The sequence below is a fragment of the Bactrocera oleae genome, chromosome 4, assembly GCF_042242935.1.
Source record: "Bactrocera oleae isolate idBacOlea1 chromosome 4, idBacOlea1, whole genome shotgun sequence".
NCBI lineage: Eukaryota > Metazoa > Arthropoda > Insecta > Diptera > Tephritidae > Bactrocera > Bactrocera oleae.
Genome location: NC_091538.1, coordinates 3795848 through 3817788, shown reverse-complemented (window position 1 = coordinate 3817788; position 21941 = coordinate 3795848).

Sequence of the window (21941 nt, the reverse complement as noted above, 5' to 3'; positions counted from 1 at the left end):
TATTAAGTGTTAACAATTGTTAATCAAGAAATTAAGTGAATAATAATAAAACGTATGCGATTCTTTCGTTTCCTTCGTTTTTGTCCATGTCGCACACGAAGCGAATGCAGGCAACGGCTCGTGTTGGAGACCGTTGTATTTAAGCAGAAATCCGTTGATTACAAATGTGTAAATCACCGCAACGTTTTCGGCCAGCCCAAATGGCTAAAAGGTTGCCTATCTGACTGGCGATTTGCTTGACTTTGGCGCGACTACGTTGCATGCATTTTAATGTGACAGCCCGCAGGCGTTTGCCGCCATGAATATTTTTAAAAATGTGCAGCGAAAAATTAAAATGAAATTAATAAAATTGAGAGACAGCAGTGTCGTAAGGTACCAAAAGGTGAAAATAATAATTTTTATTTTTATTTCTTGTTGATTCAGTACTTACAGGCGCTTTCGTTATCTCCATCTTATATTTAAAAATACACATAATAAAATAACAAAATTATTCTTAGTGTTCATATACTTGAATATAACTCGCACCGAATTACTCTAACTACAACCAGTTTTCTTCCAATAAACACCTCGCTTTACTCCTAAAATGTCTACCATTACCATATCATACCAACACTCTTCACACTTCAACCCCATCGCCCACAAAAGCTTGCGCAAGCTGCCACTAGAAACTACCCTTGCAGTGTTGTTATTTCGTTTCCTATGCGCGCCAAAATGTAGCTACCCATAAAAGCTTCTTGCTTTAAAAAGCTTCGAGGCTATAAAAAGCTTTGCTTTCAACTCTTTCAAACAAACGTTCTTTCTTACGCCAACACTTTAGAGGAAAAGCTCACATACGTGCCACAAAAGCTCACATATGCGCTAATAAGCTGGCTGTTGTGGAAATGTTTCGTTATCAACATATAAAGTAGAGTTTATTGTATATGTTTAACTTATAATTGCATGCGCGGATGTGACTATGTACCAACCCTATCGTTTGTATTGCTGCGAAAGGGTTAATGTATTGCACTGTCAACGCGGGCTTTCGTCGGTTAGTTTGAATTTTTGAAATTCCAGTTAGTTTTCATTGATAATATTGGCTTTAGAAGTTGCGTAAAGTGTATGTGATTAAAAATTGTAGGATAGTATTTCATTGCTTAGAAGTCTGTGGTGAATTTCGAATCTTCTTAAAATTTTCTCCACATAAATTTTAGAAGTATTTTTTATTCTCATCGGCTCTACTACTACTGACTTAAAATGGTTCGTATTCTCTGAAGTTCGCTGCATTGTTGCCAAAATCTCAACAAATTGCTTAAGATCATCATATATAATTCACCCCCGTGTAAACATTAACTTTCGCTTACGAATATTGGTAGGCAAGATCAATCTGAATTCGGATAAGAGAGGGTAATTTCGTGCATCTAACTTCATTGTGGAAAAGTCACGGCATTGCATATTTCCGAGTAAATTCCCCCCAAAGCAAACGAAAGTGGATCAGCTCCTGAGAAAAACAATATTCAAAGCTTTTAGGGATATAGGAGGTTGTAATGCAAAAGGGTAAAAAAGCAAGAAAACTGTTGAAAGAAAAATATCGAACAAGACATGAAACCAGACTAGACTAAAGAATATACAGCATTTTATGAAGACTTTTTTTTCGTACCCTCTGATAGGATGCCTAAGTTTTATTGAAGAAATTAAGACAAAATTATATCTTTACTTCATTTTTAACTAAACCGAACACAAGTTTTCTTCTAGAGCCACGAAAATAACTTGATACTGGATGTGTTAGATCCTTCGTATTGGCAACACAATGAATTTTACCTTTTTAATACGGAACCTAGATGAAACTTAGTTCTGCTTTTGTCAAAATTTCTTCATGAATACTCCAATTAAAAAACGGTTTGCGTACAGCCTAATGCTTAAGCTCTCTATAACTGGTTTGAAACTTTGCTAAACGCAGCATGATATAAGAAAAGTAAAAAATAAAAACTGTATATAGGATATCGAATTCGAATAGGAACTTAAGGTGATACCTTAAATACTCTTTTATATATATAAACATGTTAGCCCACAACTATTTGCTAATAAAGTTTCCATAAATTTAGTTACAACTACAAGTATTTGTGGCAACCCTAGAGTAATCTCTCATTTCTCATTACATTTCATTAAGCCTGCTGCAGTACAATTTTTAAAATATGAGCTCTGTACATTCTATTTCAAATTATTTCTCATATTTTATATTTCTCTTAGATATAATTTTTTTGATTATACGTTCCATTTATTGCCTCATAAAAATGCCAAAGGTCATAGGAAAATCATTGTTCGCATGGCATGGTTGCATGTTGCAGTTGCACACACACACTCAAACCTATATGAAAGTAAATACCGTTATTTTTTCTTGGTTTCCAATACATTTGGCATATAAAATGACAAAAGGGCAACTTTATTACGAGTTTAGTACTAAAATAGCGCTAAAACAAAGAGTAAGCTCTCTGTCATATAACCGTACATATGCACAGTTGTATGTAGAAATAAGCTAACGAATGGTAGTCGTATATCAAAGGGAAATACGAATAAAACAGAAATTGCATTGCTCGCTGACCCGCAGGCAGCACTCGGCGGGCACATACTCGTATATGCACATGCACTTTATTATAATAAAGTAGTTGCAACAATATGCGCCTTTATAGAGAAATATTATTTTTCATATGCCACACACACACACACACAGGCGAATATAGTTATTAGAAAAATACTTTGCAAATTGTGAAAAATATATGAGAAAGTGTAAATGATGTAACTTTGTCGCTGCCACATGCAATATGAGGCACGCCTGTATGCCTATGTAGTTGCAGCAACACATTGTCTGTGGACTTACTTCAAATTCATTGGCGCATAAGTATTAGCAATTTATCCTGCCACACAGCACACATGTAAGTTGATTAAAAAATTCTGATTTATTATAGTGAATATTAGTTGGCCAAGGGCAACCGCGAGTGACGTTTAAGTAAAGGGAGAGAGAGAAAATTATTTAAATCGAATTTGCTGAAAAATTGGTCACAGCTTTAGGAACCAGAAATGGAGACTAGAAACACCAGTGATTTTGAGAAATCATATAAAATAGAATAATTGTTAAAATAAGCTTTAATGAAAGCTTTCAGGCAATGAGGTGAACTTTCACTTTAGAACGTTGGAAAAAAATATAAAATAAACCAAAGAAAAAACTTTTACTTAATTCTTAAAATTTTCCAACCTAGTATTTATATACTAAAATACCAACAAAAAAACGGCGTTTCTCAAATTTTAGGTTTAATAGTTTAAATTCCTTTTTGGAAAAGCTTTTGCCTTAAAATAATGTTAATACGGTTTGAGATAAGAACATTAAGTACTTCAATCATCACTTAATCAAGCTTACCATTTTCAGGGGTTCCCAACTTTTTAAGAACTTATGAAATCCAGCGCTTTAAACTGCATTTAAAGAGGGGCATGGTTCTGAAATAATATAAATTTAGCTGTGAGATATTTTTCAAATAGCTATAACAGGGGTTCCCAACTGTTAAATCTTTACTTATAATACAGAGCGCACATGTTTTTCATACATAGTAACAGAACCCAGACATAACGGATGTCATACTAAATCGGGTGGTAATAATTTAATATACATTTAGCCTGCTTCTTCAAAGCTTTTGTAGAATACAGTCCAAATGCTCGTACAAAAACTGTATAACTAACGGTAAATTAGATAATTAACAGTCAATTAGCCAATTAATCAACACAAATTAAGATCTCCATAAAAAAAATAATAATCAACGAAATGTTTTACAACTTGCTGGAAAACCATATTTCATGCCGGATATATAAAATCTTACTAGTTATCATGCTAGACCACCAAATATGATTAAATTTTGGATTAAAAGAAAAATATTAAATTTTATGGCTTGCAACTCATTAGGCTTATGTTGAGCGTTTAACAATTTAAATATTTATTACATTTCGATTTAAACCATTTTTATAGCCTTTATAGACTTTATGTCACAGCTGAAGGAAAAGGAAATGCAACAACTTTATGAACAATAAATTGCTGTCATATTGTTTTTATTGCATGCCACAATGACCATAAGCGATTGGTGTTTAACTTCGCGACGACAAATGTAATGCAGTCATGAATGTAATATACATACAACAATTACAGCTAACGGTTGTTTAAGGTGTATACCTACCTATGTATGTGGCTGGGTGCACGCGGACGTGTGCAATAAAAACACAGCCATATTTGCATTTACAATTAAGTGTTTAACATAAAATGACAATAAACATGCTGGTTATATGTGTGTGTGTGTGAGTGTGTGTGCTACAGGTGAAAAAGCCAACAACGGCTATTGATGAGGTGAAATGTATTTGGCGCGCAATTAAAACGAAAATGTTCGAACACTTCGCGTGGGCACACACACAGCATACAAACATGCATGTAAACAACAACAGTGCCTGTGTTTGTGTGCGCGCATAAATGGTTGCTACATTACTGTTATGTTATGATAGTTGTAATGAGTGGCCCTTGCAGCTTTAATGTGTGCGCAAACAAGCTTTCCTATGTGTGTATATGTGACAACGAACGTGTGACATTCCGCGCATCAACAAAAAATCCAAACACGCACTTACATACACATGTGGCATGCATTGACAAGCAGGCGGATAAATAAATTTTGCAGGTGAGTGGCAGCGGTTGTCTTGGCTTGCGCTGCTCTCGCGCCCAGTTTGTGTCAGTTACACGCATATTAATATATAAAAACCTATATATATATATGTAAACATTATGTCTGTTGTCTGCGTCGTTGACTTGCTGTTGCTGTTGCTGTTGCTGTTGCTGTTATTATTTACGCTTATGATGGGCACTTTGTACAATTTGGATGCCACCAAATACACATAAATCAATGTAGTAATTTGACTTTTTTTATATGCAACTACAACAAAAACAGCAATAGCATCATCAACATCAACAGCAGGTTAGCTGCAACACAGCCTGTCAATGCCAGCCGTTGCAATAGATGAAGCAGAAGCAGCTCCAGCAACGAAGTCCGCAATACAGCAATAAATTATATCTGCTTCGACCACATTTGACACATTCGAGTTGGCGCAGCAGCAAGACAAATAGCAAGAAAAACAGCTATTATAATAACAACAACAGGAACAACTGAAAAATCATCAGCAATGTGCTTATAAATTGCAATATGTCCAAGCGAGCAGCGACAAGGATACTATAACAAGTATTTATGTTGACATTTGCTTCAGCTCAGACTCATATCAGCAGCCAGGAAGATCTTAAAGGCATCGGAAGTGTGGTATGTGGTTATATTGACAAGCAAAAAACAGTTGGCGTAATTATAAAGTAAATATGTTTGTTTGTGTATAGATTAAGCCCGAATGATTGCCAATAGATACAATCATTGCAATTTTTGATTGAAATACCTCATTTTGAATTGCTATTTTTTCTCAAGCGTAATTTCAATCCACTTTGTCCAAAATTATTGCAACCCTGTCACAAAATATCGCAGAAGTGAGGCGAATTGAAAATTTCATTTCTTGAGCTTGGTTGTGTACCCTTCTTCTATACTACTCTCGCTGTGCGTCTCAGCTATTATTCGGAAATCGCCAGCGTCCAATTTTAGTCAATAGCACTTCTTAACCTGAAATAAAGACGAAAAATCTTGAAGCTCGGAAACTCTCTCAACCTTTGGTTTACCAACGAAACTGACCCACAAACAAATTACTCGAAGAAACCGTTTAATTCGTTCTGCTCACAAAAAGAGTTTAACTGTCTAAGAGAATGTCACTAATTTTTTAGTTTCAAGGCTTTTTTCCTAAACTTACGGGCTACAAGCTGACAGTATGTTTTCACAAAAGTCGTGTCTATGTATTCGGATTGCATCCGGCCTAATATCTAGTCATTGACTTTCGACTGGGCTGTATACCTTAAAATTTATGGCAATATTTGCCGCCTCGCAACAACAATAATAGCCGGTTCGTAGTTTCAATGCGAACATCATCTTTTCAGGCTGTTCCAGAATTGAAGATAATACTAATTTTTATTGTACTTATATATTATATACATTTACCATATAATATTAATACTATAGTAATAACACTACAAGTTCGTTTCTCTCGAAAAGTTGAGACACCGCTCTGCTTCGATTCATAAAAGTGGAAGTTCTTTGGGACTTGTCTTAAAACATTTGGGATTGACTTCAACAGACAAACATAAGCCATGCAAAATTTTTGTTACTGGAGGAAGTAGGTCTGGACAGTTCTCTCTCTAAGTTTTAATGCCACAAAAAAAGAAAATGAAGAAAGCCTGACCTCAGAGTAAAACATGTTTTGGCGGTCATAAGAGTACAGTATGAGCTTTAGATCAATTTAGTTGACATTGTAAGTCTTTCACAGATGCAGAAATAGTTTTTAAATGTAAAGTTAGTATGAAGCGTTTCTTTACCTCGCGAAATATTTTCTTTTTTTCTCGAAACAATACCCCACAGTTATCTTGTAACCATGCGTGAGCTTAATTGCTTAGAGAAAAACAAAAAATATATCAAACTTTTAAAGATTAAGTACATTTGTGGCAGACTGTAGCTGAGAAGCTTCAACGCATAAATCGAAAATTTAATTGCGCAGCGAAATATTCGAAATGTATCACAAATTCTCGCAACATGCGCATTGATAAACAATATTCAATGCAACACTGCTGAAAAAGTAACAGAAAAAGCCAAACGATGCATTTCTAAATTTACATACGAACACACAGGTATATAACTATTATATGTAATAAATATGTAAATTAAGCCAGAGTATATATAATATATTCGAATGATTGTTGCGGAGAAATGACAAATCATCACGTCGCCGACACATAAATTGCGGGCAAATTATTAATGTTTTGACAACAACAACAGCCACAGCAATAGCATGAGACTTCAACAACGCTGACACCCCGCGTGCCGGATGTCCCGGAGTGAGCGCTACGCAGCCTATATGTATGCTTGCATTTCCATTTCCACGCAATAATAAACACAGTGCTTGATTGCAAGCGTGTGTGTGCTCTGTGTGTGTGTGTGGGGAAGACGCATGTATTCCCGCACCCGCTGTCACTCACAGTCGTCGCCTGGCTTGCATTGCTATTCAATGCTTTTCTACTCACTCATTTCCATTTGCAACGCGTTGACACCAACTCAATTTCCATTTGCATTACGATTCGAAGGCAAACGCTCATAATTTAATAATTTAATGGCATGTAATAAATTGCTGGCCTGCGAAGGTGTTGACTTTTTCGGTTATTGTGGGCCAACAGTTGGGGCATGACAAAAGTGTAATGAATTCAATGCACACACACGCTCACACATTTACATAGCATTTGTCATTTGCTGCTCTCTGCATCAGTTTGTGTATGTGCAACAAATGCACTTGTTGCTTTTGTTGCAGCAATTTATTTAACATATTTATTTATATGACATTTTATGCTAATTTCGAAGCGTATATGCATACATACAAACAAATTAAGCGCTAATGCATATGCAATGCAGCACTTTGCTGCCAAGCAACATCTGACACCGAGTCAAGTCAATGCGCCGCATGTTGCATTAATGATTGAGCGTCGATTAGTGTTTTGTGGTTGTTGTTGTTGTTATTGTTATTGTATCACTTGATAAATGCGCCGCGTTGATGATATATCAGTAAGCATTTAATAATAACAAATAAGCGCCTAGGCGAGAATGGAGTTTGATTGGTTGGCATCTGCCGCTTTCCCGCTTGCCTCGACGTGCGCTATTCGCTCATATTATTTATGATGCAGCATTTTTGGGTTGTCTTTTTGGGTAATAGTAGCAATTCGTATGCCAAATAGGTGAGGAGTTAATTGCAACCAAATTGTTGTGGCAAGTAGCTTAGTTTACACGAGAGCACGTGGCGTGAGTGAGAAAATAGTGCTACGCTAATAACTGTTTCTAAGTAATTACGAATAAACTGAACATGTTGAAATATGTTGCGACGTATAAAAAATTATTTATATCATTTGTAATAATAATTTGAACCATTTAACAACAGCAGTGCTTTGAAAATGCTCATTGGTTGCATTCGTAGACCGATTTGTTTACTATATGCTTGTTTAAACGGCAAGAAATGCTTAAAAGTCTAAGTATCGTAAATCAATAAGTAATTCTTTATAATAAATATTTCCTTATAATTAACGACTTTCAATGGCAGAAATAAATCAAGTAATTTTTTAATTACGTAAATTATCACTTGTTCTATGTAGATACCTAAGTGAAAGGTAATATAAATCACAACAGAGGCAAGCATTAATGTCATGTCAACAGCAAATAATGCAACATTTCATTAAAATATAAAAATATATTTTTTTTTGCGAAACAATATACAAGGATCTCGTTGAAGTGCACAGAAGTACAAAACGCTTCACCTTTTGCCAAGATCAATGATGCGCCTGCTGTTAATGATAATTAATTTTAGCACATTAACATTTTTCACAAATAAATATTATTTTCAACACATGCCAAAGGTGTGCAGAAAAAATATAAAAATTATTTTGACACAAGAAAAGACATGCCACCACAACCAGTGTAGCGTTTTTATATGTAGCTGGAGATCTGCACGGTTGCATGACAGCAATGCCATTCGTTGCACAGAATATTCAAGCGATGCGAATGATGCTCATCAATTATTGACAACAAATAAATTTATTATTACTTATTTGTTGATTGCCTTAACAGCTACCAAAATGTTGCAAGTGTTGTTATGAAAAAGTATGCAATGTTAAGAGAAAAAAGAAATGTCTAAAAGGAAAACAATTTTCGAAAATAAGAAAGAGAAATATGCGATATAAAAAAGGCTCATAACAAACGCTGCTATATTCACATTGAGCGCAACGCGATAACGATCACTAAATGTATGTTGCAACAACATTTCCTACGCAATTGACGGTACGCTACTATGTGTTGACAACGCTATTAGGTTACTTGTGTGAGCTTGTGAAACGAAATCGTGTTTAAGCGTGAGTGGCAAAGTGAAGCGACTGGATCTCGTCTGAGAACATGGCCGAGCCAGCTCTATTTTCTTTTGAAAATTTCAGCCCACAGGCGTGTTTGATTTGTGTGTGACCATAAGTTCGTGTTAGAGACGGTAATATATAAACGCTTACCCAGATCCTGCTTGTTCCAAGAGCTCACTTAAATAATTATAAAATATTACTATTTCATCTTAAATACTTAACACTTAGTCAAAAAGACCTGTGGTAGCGCGCTTCTATACAAACAATAATGCTTTCACATCACAAGCATTGGTTTTTTTTGTTCCTACCTGCCTCACTTGAAATGCATGATTCATGTCTTCAACAACATGTCAACGCATTTTCGCGCAATCGATCATCGATCCTTACAATTGCAATCGCATTCGCATGACTTCCACATGCCACAACACATCAACGCAATCGCATTGCATCGCACAGCAGCAGCCCGTGTCTACACACCTCAACGGCTGCTTACGTACGAGCACATACTCGCGCCTAGCGAACAAACTTCCGACAAACTTGGCCTACACATTAACTACGACGTTCGATCTATCTACGTTTTGTACACAGTTGTCGTCTGCTTTTTGTTATTGTTATTTATTTCTTAATTTTTTTGTTTATTTTTGTCTCTCTATTTCATTTCATTCCATTTGTCAAAGCTACGCATGCGCGCGGCGTCAGTTGTCGTTGTTGTCAGCAGCAAAATCAACAACAGTCAGCCAAGTCAATCGTTGTCATTGCCATTGGCTCGTTTACGAAGTCGTCGAGTCGTCAACACAACATCTCGCAATCGTCGTCATTATCAACGACAGTGCTGCTTTCAATCGTGTTGTCACTTCATATGCTCGATTGGTTGTACGCATGGCCCCCTTTGTCGCGCGCACGGGCTTTCATTATTAGTTGTGCTGTGTGCAAAAGGAAACAGTAGTAGTAGTCTGTAACCGTTGATGGAGAAAATTTTTACACACGCTACCTTGTCCTTGTTTGACATAATGTCTCAAGATTATCATCTGAGTGATAAACGCACCAAGAATGTTGCCACTTTTTATTCCTACACAATCGTACAGTACAGCGTGTATTGGCTGTCTTTTCTTATTTATAGACATCGGCCTCATTGGCTCGCTTTGCCTGCCCGTGATAACGGGCTTGTTTGGGGCATTGTTGCAATGTTTGTTGGCTCTAAGTGGGCCATGCGGAAAGTGATTTTATGGTATGGAAAGTTTGTCATTGCAACATAAATTATTTGGAGTTATATATCGCGATTTAAGTGTAAAATAGTAGTGACTGTACGCTAAGGAGGGTGTCCAATTCCATGAGCATTGTATATGGCTAGATACATAGGCATTTTGGATTTCTTATAAGAAAAAGTGTATGCTCTAAAAATTTGATTGGAAATATAAGCAATAAGCTGGAAAACTTCACATTAGCATATAGGAAAAGACTGAAAGAGAGGGAGGGAGAGACAAAAAGGCATAGAGTATGTCATATAGCGAGACAGTTAAGGCGAAAAAGAACACAGCAAGTTAGAGAGAGATAGAGTAGTTAAAAATGGAAGAGAAAGAGAGAGTGGGATTGAAAAAGAGAGTAACTTAGACAAAGAGTGACAAAATGAAAATTTAACTATTAGCGTTACCGATTCTATCTCATATTCAAAATTCTGCTACTGCTGGACCGAATAAAAGTTTTTTCAAAGATGTGTGTAAACCGCAAATTACATTGTTTTACCTTAAAATCAAGTTTTTTAGATGAAAGATATGATATTTTAGCTATCTTCGATTCGTCAAATTCGGAGAGTAGCGAATTGCATAAATTATAGTGTAATTGCAGTAAATTCCAGAAATTTTCACACACTCGGTTGCAACAAATGTCCAGAAATTATTAAATCAAGACACTGCAACACTTCCGAGTTATTTGGAATGCAAGTCACACCCAAACGCAATGAATTTCACTCACCACTCATAGAATAGACAACAAATCAAATAAAAGTGAGCTTTCATCAATAAGCAACGAATGCAGTACGAAGAAGTTTACTGACATAATCGACATAATAAACTATCATAACCTGTAAATCATGACAACAAGCGCCGACAAGGTCACATTGTTAAGCTTAAAGCAGGCAGGCAAACATAGAAACTTGTTGCAGCCACAAAATTTAAACATATATTGTAGTAGCGAAGCAAGTTATAAAAAGTGGTATAAGAATATAGAGAAAGTCTGCTATTACATAAATAAGTGGCAATATTCCAGCAGCAATTGCAATAAAGTAGTTGCAGAAAAGCCCAGACAGCAAATAAACAGCAAACACATTGATTGAGTGCGGCACGAACAGAGCCATTGACCATGATATATATAAAAATTGCAAAGCCTTAATGATTTAATCCAAATATGGCAGCATAATATATGGCTAGAGCTATAAGCACGCGTGGCAGCAATGGGAAAGCGCTTAAATTTATAGCGAAATAAAAGTGAATATTACGCTTGACACTAATGTTATTTTGATGGCTATAGCGAAGCAAGCAAAGAAATATTGCCTCTACTTGCCACAAAATAGCAAGCAAGTGTGGTTATTAGCCAAACTTTCTCAGCATACAGAACACACATGGAAAAGTGCTTGGCGAGTAGCATGAATGCGCCTGATGCCACAAACTACGGCTACGGTTGCGCCTTGACCAACAGAAACTCATATGCTATCATTGCTGTTGTTGGTGGCATGTCAAATAAAATATTTCAAACGCTTAAAACGAGCAACTAAACAACCAAGCTACCAATAACTGTTCATATACGCCACGCAGGGTCAGCATATTAAAGCGCGAACGGACGATAAATGTGTCACACCGCGCTGCCACAAGCCGCGTCTGCAATATATGCTACATGCGAGTGCACAAATGCTGCGCTTTAGCGTGCAAGCGACGAAAATTATGAGGCACCTTTTGCGGCATAATACCGCCAGTGCGGCAACAACGGTTAAGTCACAGCTACAAATGTAGAAAATCAGCTGAGTGTAATCTCAAATTGCTGGCGTAGAGCTTGCGGGCGTTTAATGTACGTATGTATTTGCCACAACAGCAACCAGTTGACAACTTGGTGAAATAATGAAGAAAATATATGGTCAATGGATATGGCCGTTGGCTTGGTCAACTAACTAGCTAGCGAGCTGGGCGCACAATAGTGCTGGTAACGACCTCATATGTGTATTTACTGACAGCCCGCATACTGTGTGCCTCCGAAGTTGAAGGTGAAGTTGCTGTGCTCTTCAAGGTAGTCAGAGTGCAAGCTATTTATATGTTTAGTGCTGATGCTTTTTCTTTTCGCCATTTCTTTGCCGAGTTAGCAGTCGTTTTATATTGCAATCTGTCTGCAATCATGTCACATCATTTCACGACCATAAGCGGATTTGATTGTGCTGGCTCTGATGATACTGGTGGCTCATAAAAACAGCATTGTAGTACATGGTAAAAAGAATGATTGCTGAAAATAAGAGTTCTTGGGTAGAAAGCGCCAAAATTACAGTAAATCAAGGAAGTTGCTGTATGTGGAATATGTTGAAGTGCTAGTTTCATTGAGAAGCTCAAGAAGTGCCGAAATACGGTGCAAGTGTGAGAGCTGGTGGTCATTGACTTTAACTTCGAATCAAACAACCATATTTAGCAACTCTGTTGATTAATATAAGACTTGAACTTGTCAAGATTCCGATACTATATCTGGCGTTATTGCAAAGATTTACTCATTCTAACGAAGGTTCGCTAAAAAACGAGTATTTAAGCTTTAAAAATGAGCGCCTAAAGTAAAGAAATCTTGACGACAAAACTAAATAATAAAATTTTCATAAATTTTGCGTAAAACGTTTTCTTTAGTGTAAGCACGCGCAAGTTTGTCTCCCAAGTGTGTAAGTATTAGACTATGCAACTGACACTAGTCAGTTAGTTAGTCAGTCAGTTTGTCAGTTACGTGAGGCAGGTGTTCAATGGCAAACCGCTGCCTTGAGTTGTTTAAAGTCTTCCAAAAATTATGGACGCTATAACATTTACAAAATACTTGCGCAAAAAAAAAGCTATGCATAATAGGCTATTTGGCGCAGTTTACGGCTGAAAAACTGCAATTTGTTCTAGCGAATTGCTAAAGTTAAAATAACATTAGGAAAAGTCATGCATAGAAATAATTAAAAATGCGTTTTGCGGCAGGAGATGAGCTGTGGCACACAAAGAATATTTGTACATGCGCTTCACTGCATAAGATAATATAATATAATTTCAAAAAATATGGCTTATTTTTTGGCTTCTACAAGTCTACACTTTAAGCTTGCTTACACCACTTGGCGAAGCGCCACGTTAAGCACTATGACAATAAATTGAGCTCAACGCGATGCATATGCATGTGAAGAGCGCTCTTTCACTTGCCAACTAAGTTGTCTTCAAAACTTGTCGCATCTCGCCGTCGTTGCCAAGATGTTGCTGTAAAGGCAATCACCTGCATTGCAGCAGTGTTGGCACAGGTAGCCGCACACTAGACACACCCACCACACATTGGCACGCCGCGCGCCCGAAATTTATATGCTGTCAACTGTGCGACCATTAAAAGAAGTTATGACAACATCCGCAACTCAACTTCACTACACGCCGCTCAACACAGCGCAGCTTAGCTCAGCGCAGTTCAGCTTCACGCTGCAACGGTAGCAAAGTCACTAAGGCAGCTGCTACTTTATGAGCTTATTGTTCATAGCTGTTATGATGTTTGTTGCTGTTGTTGTTATTGTTTGGTGCTTAAACTTCGCCGTCATTGTTGATAGTCGCATGCACGCAGCCAAATCCACCTGAAATACGAAAAAGCTTCGGCAAATAGACGTGTGTGTTAGCGTGTGTTGCTTCTACTCTATATCATAAGCGTATAGTCACCCACTCGTGAAGGTAATAAAAAATTGAAAAAATACGGTTGCACTTTTTATTGCCGACAACGTAAGAAACTGCTGCAACTTGTATTACTCTTCTACTTGTCATTTTGTTGTTTGTTCGCAAGCAAAAAAATTACTTTTATTTATTTCCACAGCCAACAATAAAAGATGGCGCCAAAATAGTTGCTTCTGCCGCCGCCACAGCAAACAGCACAACACAACCAAAGGAGACTACTTTTTGAGATTTATGCGCTTCATCAGCGTATGCAGCATGTTCTACGCTTCCATGAAGCGTTAAACGAGCGCATTTGAGGAGTTGCAGCTCGTTTTGTGTCGGTTAGTGTTCTTAAAGAGGCGAGAACTTTACTATTTTATAGCGGAATTTAAGGAAAAAGTTTTAAATTTTTATTAGTATCGCCAATTTTGAATGATAAATACTAGAATTTTGCCAAGATCGCATGCTTCTAGGCATTGTAGGAAGATACTGCTTTAGTTTATTTTTCGGGCGCTGAATTCGGTAAATGTAAATCAACAAAGCTTCCAAAGCTATCTAGACTGAATTGTTGATTTTTGAAAAAAAATGCTTCGGAAAAGATTTCACAGAACAGCTTACCTTAGGTAGGACAGCAAGGACACAAAACAAGTTGGAATTCCGCTATTTTTCGTTGATCACAATCGCATGGCAGAGCTTCACGGGGACTTGACGAGCGCTGATCAGCTGCTATCACTGCTATAGGCGCCTACTGTGCAGCTCGCTCTCGATATGGTTCGCTCTTGACTTAGTTGCGCGGGTTTTATTCAAACAGCTTTCTCGCGATAAGGTTAAACATCTCACTGAGTGCTAAGCCATCTTCTTGACTGCGCCGCCTTGGCAAGATCAAGGGTACAACAACTTTAAGCCATACATGTGAAGTAATGGAAATTGAAATAAAATATCGAATCAGCTTACTGAAGATACTCGAGTGGTTTTAGACAGATTTCGCTAACTCAGTGAATGCAAAGCTTAGATGTTGAAGCGCACATTCGAAACCAAGCTTTTAAGTAAAATAATTGCTTAATTACTGCGGACTAATCAATGACATATAATCTCTTATGAACGACTGGCTAGCTAACTGAACTTTAATAGAGACACTTGGCTGCTTAGAAGTATGAAAATGGACCAAAAGAAGCAACATCATAATTAAAAACGCATCTAAAGACAAGCAACATGCAAAAAGATTACAGCAAAATAAATAGGAAGTAAAGAATGTAAGTAACTGACATTGAAAAAATGTGTATGCATAACAGGGAGGCATAAATTTGCTCTACAAATACCAACATTGTAAACATCACTTCTCAGCCGCTGCTCGGCGGACGATTATTAATGATCAGCGCTGCAGGGTGTCAAACAATTACAACAGCGACACGGATCACACAAGATGCCGGCTATCTGACGCCGAAAAGCCAAGTGTTGCCAAGTGTTACCAAGTGTTGTGCAGCCAACCGTGCGCCGTAACTGCAAATTGTTCAATGAAGGCGGCGCGATGCTCCACAATCATTTATCATAGGTGTCGCTTAAGCGCTGCCTGCGCACATCATATTGGCAGCGTGGAATAGAGTGGCGCAGGGTGCGGCAGTCTATTGCAAATTCAACACGGTTTTATGATTTGTGGAACAAGCGAATCAAACGCCCAAATACATGAATAATTACAACGCTCGCTTGCAGTATGCAAATAAAAGAGTGCGTCGAAGTAAGCACGCAAAGTGACGGAGGATGCGCGTTGAAGTGAAGGCGCTTGGAATTTGAAGCCAAGCAGCAGTTTTGACGAAAGATGAAATAGATAAATTGTTAAAGATTTGTGCAAAGCTTTGATTTTTTTTTAAATTAAAAAAACATTTTTCACATTTAACTGCCTACGAAATACAGAATATTTTAAAATATGGTCCAAAAAATCTTAGACAGAGAAAAAGTATTATTAAGTAAATGTTAAAGCGAAAAAATCTGAAAAATGGATAACAGCTCTCAAGCGCAGTACCAAATAAATGATTTGCCTGAATCCCTCCATTTGCCGTTATCTTATATTCGTTTTTTAATTTTCGCGAAATCGCTTTCCTCACCCACGAATATAATGTGAATTTCCCACATGCAGCGCGGCTAACGCGAACTATTGTGGCAGATATCCCACGGTATTCATCAAGCGCGTTGATCAGGCCGAACATGGCGATTGAGGAGAAAAGTCGGCATTTACTGTCAACGTCATTGAGCTTCAATCATACCGCCGCGCCTGCGAAACGGATAAATATGGCGAAAATGAGACACAAAGAAAAGAAGTAAGTGCATTAAAAGGAAGGCGAGTAAATGAAACTTAATGTAAAGCACAAAAATCATTGTTGCATGAATAGAGGCCGACAGACGGACACCTGCCAAGTACTGCTGCACAACACATCAACTACAAAAGCGGCGCATACAGCAACAGGGCACAAGCTCAATTAATTTGACATGCAACGCGCTGTGGCAGGCAAGCAAGCGGACGGTGGCGAGGCACAGTGTAGCCGGCGGTGCAGTAAGTCAGCGTGGCAGACAGTTAAGCGCGACAGTGTTGGCGGCGGCGCCTATTTGCCCAAAAAGGGAAATTACCGGCAGCCTCCGTCTGGGGCATATAGCTTTTTTTTTTTGGTTTGCGTCACGTAGTAATGCAATAATGTAGTAGGCAGGGGGGAAATGGTGACAGAAAAACCGCAAACTGTGTACGAATAGTCAACGCGTGTCCTTTCACTTTTCATTTTGCCACAAAAGACTTTGATATTCTGCGGCGCCGAAAAAAAGTAAAAGTTGCAGCTCGCATGTTGCGCGGCAATATCATGGCGCATAGACGCAGATACATACACAAAATCAGCACAAACATATTTACTTGCTTTTGGGTAATACACGACGGCGTCTTGTAGGAAACAAATTAACTACAGGCAAAACAACAAAAGCAACGCCTGCAGTTGCTGCCACCACACTACTGCTGCTGCTGCTACATAATGTAGCACAAACTGACACGCGCGGTCGGCTTGCTGACAGAGTGACTGCGCCGCTGATCGTCGGCTAGTGATTGCAGCAGTTGCAGGTCTCTCAGCCGGCTTCAACTACCGTTACTAAGCGTTGTGCTGCGGTTATTGCTGCTCTATTCCGGTACAGTTCGCTCAGTTGTTGTTGTCGCCATTTTGTGGTCCGCAGCGTTGCTATAACTGTACTACTGCTGCCATGAAAAGTGAAACTGCAACTCTGTTGCCATCGTTGATCCTAATCGGCGATCAACCGAGCCGACATTAGACTTGGGGAAATATTGTTTGCGCTCGAATTTTATTTTTGGCCGCTTTGCAGCTGCCTATTTGTACATATATTTTAAAAAAAATATTTTTTTTAACCTTTTAACGGTAATTTTGTGCGATCAAGCATCAATCAGCGATGAGTTTTATTTTATTGCCCATAAATGCGGCGAAATGCAATTTTGATAACATCTGACAGTGCGCAAAATGTTCACAACAAATTATGGCAAATTTTGTTTGACATTGATTGAAAATTGACAATATGCAAAGCAGTTACTGACCAATCTAGAGACAAGCCCAGAAAGCGACTACAATATTTTTAGGGTTGATCTTTGATATAATTAGCTACTGGGTAACACCACACTCGACATTAACTGGTAACACTATAAAAAGACGAGTAAATAATTCTTGATGCCAATATTTCAGGTAAAAAACGCCGGTAAAAATAAATAGGAGGAAAAGCGTAACCCTAGTTAACGTAATGCAAAACTCTTCTTATTTGCTATTTGGAAGAAGCCCTGATCGCAATGCTCAATCATGGGAGACTGTACAGAGAATAATGAAACGCCGAGCTGCTGACTTCATTTAACGACGTCAACAACCTTTTAGCTAGGTCAACAACCCTGATATAAATGATCTTTGCTGAGGTCAGTAACCCCTGTGTTTACATTTAGCGACATCAACAACCTTTTTTTATGAAGTCAATGACCTTTGGTGAGGTCAAAAACATTTGTTTACCCTTAGGCGGGTCAATAACCCTGAGATCAATGATCTTTGTCGAGGTCAACGACACTTTGTTTTGCGAGGTTTACATTTAGCGAGGACAACAACCCTTATTTATTTTTAGCGGCGTCAACAGCCCTGAGCTGAATTACTCAATTTAGATGTTTTCAAGGGTAATTAGATAACCTCTTCGCTTAATCCAACTGACCTACCACTGACGATAATATTGGGTACTAAACAGAAAGCATGTTGGGAAAGCTCACATCTGTTGATAAAAACTCACAGATCTATTGACTTCTGGGAAAAAAGACGGTTGATTACCATGCACGCATGAAATCTCTTGCGACCAATGAAGCTGGAAAAACACATTGCTATTTTTCTTTTTGCTTATAACTATGGTAGACAAAAGAAGTAGAGGGAAGTAGCAGGCCGCTGCTGTTATACATACATACCATTGTATGGTATATATCTATACGAATATTAATAAATATATGTATGAACAACAATATTTTTACGGACCAAAGAAGGTGAATATCGGCAGCAACGATCACAGATAATATTGGTTCGCAGGCTGATTGGTTGCTACGCTGTGGTGTAGCGGCAGAAAGTGCGTTGAATGTAGGCACATAAAAAATATTGCTGCTGGCATGTGAAACAATATTGTATGGTGTGTCTAATGAAAAACAACAAATGAATGGATAAGTGAACGGTGAGAGAAAGGTTGAGAATTGCAAAAAAGGAAAGAAGAAGCACTGTAGGGAGCTTAACGGCAGCGAAAAGTTAAAACAACAGCGTTAATGGCAACGACAATGCTCGCAACAGCAAGCAATAAAGAAAGCAACAAAAATGCTGCCGCTAGTCACGGCGAGTGGTGGATTTTTAATGTCTTTATTATGAGGCAACATCAAATCTGTAACTGCGGCCAATCAATAGTGTCTTTCAATTAAATTAAATGAGCGAAAATCGAGCTCTAATGATGGCACACAGCAGCAGCAGCAGCCAGAGTAACAGCAGCAAACATTGCAGTCATAAATTAAGCAACAACAAGCCGGTAGGCAATCGCAATAATGACGGCGACAACATTTATCGCCGCGGCAACGGTCGTTATTGCAGAGAGCAGCAGGCAACAACTGCTGCAACAAATGTCAGGCACACGAAACAGCGTGATGGTAATAATAACAACAACACAAACAACAGCAATAACAGGCAACACACCAAATGCGTTTAGTGATGCGGCAGTTGGAGCTGGCAAATGTCGTTGGCAATGAATAGAGACAGCAACAAAACATTTTTAGCGACAACAACAAGCAATTACAACGCGCATTACAACACTTAATGACAAAATAACAGCAGCAGCGGCAACGCTGCCGTCAACCATAACAATAACGCGCACTATTAAACAGCAATGACGGCAAGTCGCAGCAGCACACGGAGTGTGGTAGCAGCCGTTGCAAGTGCAACATGAAAGTGTTAAAGTCGTTTTGGTAGCCGCGAAAAAGTTGCGCCGGCGCTGTGCATTTGCAGAACGCGCATTGCTTGTTGTTAGTGCAATGTGAAATTCATGTTGTTGTTGTTGCACTCGCACAGCAGTATTTGCCGCCGCGGCTGTTGCCGGCGCCATTATGTGTTGCGCTGCATTGCCACCAGCGCTGTAAGCGGCAAATTTACACTTAAAAGCTGCAACACCAACGGTAGTAAGTAGTGCTAGCAACGCGCTTAAAACAACAAAATTCAAATAGCAACAACATAGCGCATAGCAATACATGATATTAGGCGGCAAATAGTTAAAGCCGCGTTGACAACACCGACAGACAAGTGAAATTTGACGTGTATTTCGCTTAAAGCAACGCTTGCTGGCAGTTGTTGCAACATTGTTTTTGTTGTTATCGCTACTATTTTATTGCAGTCGGCATTCGTTTGGCTGATTGTGCTCGTAAATGTGTAAATCAAGCGGCAATTGATACGCTACCGCTTGCACCTGCAACCAACCGGCAGCGGCCAAAGTTAAGGGGTAAGGAGTGCGCGGCGCTTGCCACAAACTGCTTTGTTTGCTACTTTTTCGCGCTTTTAATGACTTTGGGGAATTTTGCTAACGCAGCAACAGTTATTGGTTTCGTATGTTTTATTGTCACTGCCGCAAATGTGGTCGATAGTTGCAACAGCAACAATAACAGCAGTATTCAAACAACAAGAGAATGCAGCCACAAAAAAAATGTACACAACAATGTTATGCCACAAAATTTGCGCTCGATGCGCTTGCAACAAAATGTTCGTAAATGATTGATGGCTGGCGGCGCTGCGGAAGAAGCAACGGTACTGCAGCGCCTTTTTGGTGTCAACTAAATACAATTACGGTTGCTTGTGATGAAGTGATAAAATATTGTAATGCTATGCATTACATAAGCTAATGGAATAATTTAATTAGTAATGCAATAGTTGGCATTATTTAATTTTCTGTTTTGAAATAATATGCGAGGTAATGTTGGTAGTGTCTTTAGTATTCAGAACTTGCTCAGTGCTCTTTATTGTGGCGTTTTATTATGACAACAATAAAAATATAGAAACCCTAGTTTATGAATTCCCTGCGATACTTCTTAACTAACAACGGCACCGGAACCAATACATAGTGATACTTCAGTTTCCAAAGCGGGATCAAAAGTTTCCCACAATATTTCATACAAATTAGCAAAAGATAGGAGAGAAAAAATTAATGCTGATCTTTGAAAATAAATCGAGTTTACCTAATAGTATGTTGCCTTTTTAAAAGTTTCTTTGAATAATCTATCAAAAAGCTTCATAGACTAGGCAAAGTCGTACCAAATCCATGATACCGGTATAGCAGTATTTTTATACCCTATACAGTGTATATTAAGTTTGTCACAAAGTTTGTAACACTCAGAAGGAAACGTCGGATACCCTATAAAATATAAACATAAATGATCAGCATGACGAACTTAGTCGATTTAGACATGTGAGTCTGTCTGTCCGTCTTTCTATATATACGCGAACTAGTCCCTTAGTTTGTAAAATATCGATATGAAATATTGCGCACGTTCTTTTCTCCCTATGAAGCTTGTCGGGATTGCCGATATCGAACCACTATAGCATATAGCTGACATACAAACTGAACGCTCAGAATAAAGTGCTTGTATGGAAATCATTTTTGTTTGCCGAGATATCTTCGAGAAATTTGGCGTGGGTTATTGCCTATGGCAATGTTGCAATCTCGGAATAAATTGTTCAGATCGGTTTACTATAGCATATAGCTGCCATACAAACTGCACTATCGGAATCAAATTCTTGTACGAAATCTTCTGTATTTGTGTAGGGTATTATGGCGTCGGTGCAGTTGAAGCTAACATTTTTTCTGGTTCGTAAAAAATACTTGCTTTTCTGGCAATAATTTTCTTTACACAAAAACCTTAATTAGTAAAATATTCGCTTGTGCATACCGCAAAGAATTCAGAAATTCTAACAACCAATCGAAATTCGGTCAAATTTAATTGCATGGAATTTTTCAAATAAATGTCACAGCATATGTGGCGAGAAAATACCAATTGCGTCTGAACGGAACGGCTACGCAACGAGCTGCGCATGCGCAAATCATGCGCTGAATAAGCAAATAATTGCAATGAGTGTGCACAATGACAAAGGTACGCGCAAAAATATTATAACGAATGGTAAAAATAAAGAAACGAATACAAATGGACAAGTAAATAAAAAACAGTAATTTATTTGAACATTTGTATAATGCTGTGCAACCCTGCGCTGCGCAAATCAATACTTTTTGTTGTCGAAAATTTATGCAGCGACAATGAAAAAGTGACAGCTAGTTTAAGTGACACAAAAAATAACGAATAGAACGAGTGAGTGAGCGGATCTATTGAGCACTGGGTAGAATAGAAATTGTAGAATTTATTTGGTTTATGTAAAAACTAAACTGTGGCAGTCAAGCTGATTGATAAATGGACGGACAAATGCTTACAAGAA